The 2,730-nt window shown below is 51.7% G+C and overlaps 1 long non-coding RNA gene across 1 annotated transcript; it reads left to right on the top strand.

Moving 5' to 3' along the window:
- The first annotated feature begins 327 nt into the window (after positions 1-327).
- LOC146401899 (uncharacterized) lies at positions 328-2,419 on the top strand. The gene is made up of 2 exons (XR_014811318.1): positions 328-734; positions 1,905-2,419. It is a non-coding gene; the product is annotated as an uncharacterized LOC146401899 (long non-coding RNA).
- The last annotated feature ends 311 nt before the right edge of the window (positions 2,420-2,730 follow it).

Raw genomic sequence — 2,730 nt, 5'->3', positions numbered from 1 at the left:
AGGTCACTCAAGCCAGTGGACCATCCTTAAACTTTTTGCAATTTTCAGGGAAAGCCTGGCCCACTTTCAGTTTGGAAAATATTCCTTCTCGGAGTTCCCGTCATGGCGCAGTGGTTAACGAATCCGACTAGGAACCATGAGGTTGCGGGTTCGGTCCCTGCCCTTGCTCAGTGGGTTAACGATCCGGCGTTGCCGTGAGCTGTGGTGTAGGTTGCAGACGCGGCTCGGATCCCGCGTTGCTGTGGCTCTGGCGTAGGCCGGTGGCTACAGCTCCGATTCGACCCCTAGCCTGGGAACCTCCATATGCCGCGGGAGTGGCCTTCAAAAAAAAGGCAAAAAGACAAAAAAAAAAAAAAAACAAAAAAAAAAAAAACCAAAAAAACAAACAAACAAACAAAAAAAAACCCGGGACAGGAAAATGTTCCCTTCACTTTCGTTTTTCTGCTGGAAGAGCCTCCTTACCAAAGCTACTTGGGAAGGCGCCTGGCTGGGGCTGGCTGGAAAGGGGCTTTCGTGGTTGAACTGTTCCATCCCCACCCAGAGCTCTTCACCAATTTGAAATTGTTTGATTCATTGCGAAAATAATTTGAATCTCTCTGAACACAGGCTGATACCTTGAGGAGGCAGGTGGTCGGGAGCGAGCTAAGTGAAGGTTCCAGATCTCCTGGAAACACCCCTGGGAGTCCCCCATTCTCAGTCTATGGAAAGATGCCCATCTTCAGTAGCAGCAGGAGGTAGGGACTGTGGGTCGTGTCTTATAGATTCTTTCAACAAGGTCTATAAAACAGGCAGCAGGGGTTCCCGTCATGGCTCAGGGGTTAATGAAGCCAGCTAGAATCCATGAGGATGCAGGTTCCAACCCTGGCCTCGCTCAGTGGGTTAAGGATCCAGCGTTGCTGTGAGCTGTGGTGTAGGTCGAAGACGCGACTCAGATCCCGAGTTGCTGTGGCTGTGGTGTAGGCTGGCAACCGCAGCTCCGATTGGACCCCTAGCCTGGGAACCTCCATATGCCGCAGAGGCGGACCTAAAAAAGACAACAAACAAACAAACAAAACGGCAGCAGCATCACCTTCTTGGAATAGTGTGTGGGTTTTATGTGCTGAGTCATGGGCTATGTTTTGACCGTAGTCAAACATAGCATACAGAAGTTCCAAGGCCAGGGATCAAACCCATGCCACAGCAGTGACCCAAGCCACAGATCCTTTAACTACTAGGCCACCATTAAACTCCCCCCTTTTTTTACAGTAATTTTTTTAATGTTTTATAAAACGTCAGTTTTGGTTTACAAGGTTGTGGTAATTTCTGCTGTACACACAATAAGCCGTTTTTCATGTGATTTGCTTTGATACTCATCCTAGCACTTTTAGAATTGCTCTGTGTGTATTCAGGGTGCCCCAGAGGTGTCCCAGCAGTTGCTGTGGGGACTCGGGAGGACAGGGGGAGGGGCTTCTGGGAAACAGAAACCCTTCCCTTTGTCCCTGAGCCCAGGTCCTGTGGACAGCTGGACATCTCCATTCATTTGCTTCCTGGGTCAGGCTCCTTTTTCCAGTCTCAGACCAGCTATGTGACACCCCCCCCCCCCCGTGGTCCCTTCAGCCTCTCGGGGAGTGGGTGAGCCAGGGTGGACGCTGTACTTCTGTCAGAGGGCGAGGGCTCCAGGGCCGGGGCAAAAGGCCGGTGAGGGCCAGAGATGCGGGGGTACGTCCGCTTCCCTGTCATGTCTGAGCCTTCATAGATGTCCCACGACAGGCTCTGCCACGGGAGTGGATCTCGGCAACTTGGGGACCTTATGTGGCCTGGCTGAACCTTTCTATGGGCATCCTTGTCGCAGGTGTCAGAATGTAAGCATTTCTTTGCTTGGGCTGGTGAGATTCCCCAGAAGAATCTTCGTCCCTCCGTTTCAGATGCTATAACCTGGCTGCAGCATCCTGGGTGCCTATCAGTGAAGAAACTAGAGGATCTCAACATTTGCACAGAGACTCTCATTCTCAGTATGAAGTTCTGGGTGCCTCCTGGCCCAGACACCCAACCTCGCCAAAACTAAACCTCCAGGTGTCTGCTAGAGGAGGCTACCTGGGGGTCTGCCTGCTTCTTTAAGAGACTGCCAGCCAGCCCTCCTGCTGCCGTTGCACCTTAAGGCCAACCTCTAGTATCACATACCGCTCCAGTGGCTGAGGCTTTGGGGGTCCCAGGAGCAAAGGTGCCTCTTCCTCCCCTTCTCCACGGATACCTTAAGATTCGGCTTTCTGGGGAAAGCTAAGTGGAACCAGATGTCCGTGTGATTTCTGACTTCTAAATTGTGTTACCGCCATCTTTTCCTCCTGTCTCTTTGTTCATGTGGGTTTAAGCCTTTCTTTAGTCCTTTACTGCTATTTTAGTGATATTTTGAGAAGGAACAGGTAAAAGCGATTCTCTCTGTTGGACTGATGCTTCTATTGTGTGCAATCAAGATTCCCTCCTTATCTCTCCGTGGCGTGAGAGTCTCAGCCTGCGTGGTGGCTCTGCTCCAGGAGGCCCAGGCTCCTGTAGTCTTGTTGCTCTGCCTTCCTTAAGGTACTGCTGTCATCTGCAGGGTGGAATATGGTCATTCCCCTGCCTGCAGCAGAGCCCCTGGGAAGGGGTCAAGGGGCAAGGTGGACTCACCCACTCCCCTTAACAGCAATTAGGCTGCATACCTCATTCCGCTCGCCTCTTACCGGCCAGAACCCAGTCCCATGAGCACAGTTAACT

The sequence above is a fragment of the Sus scrofa genome, chromosome 7 (genome assembly GCF_054392235.1).
Source record: "Sus scrofa isolate SSC_HxYL_T2T_F1_AM1 chromosome 7, Sscrofa_HxYL_maternal_Yorkshire_Landrace_v2.0, whole genome shotgun sequence".
NCBI classification, from domain to species: domain Eukaryota; kingdom Metazoa; phylum Chordata; class Mammalia; order Artiodactyla; family Suidae; genus Sus; species Sus scrofa.
This window is presented reverse-complemented; position numbering and strand designations above follow the sequence as displayed.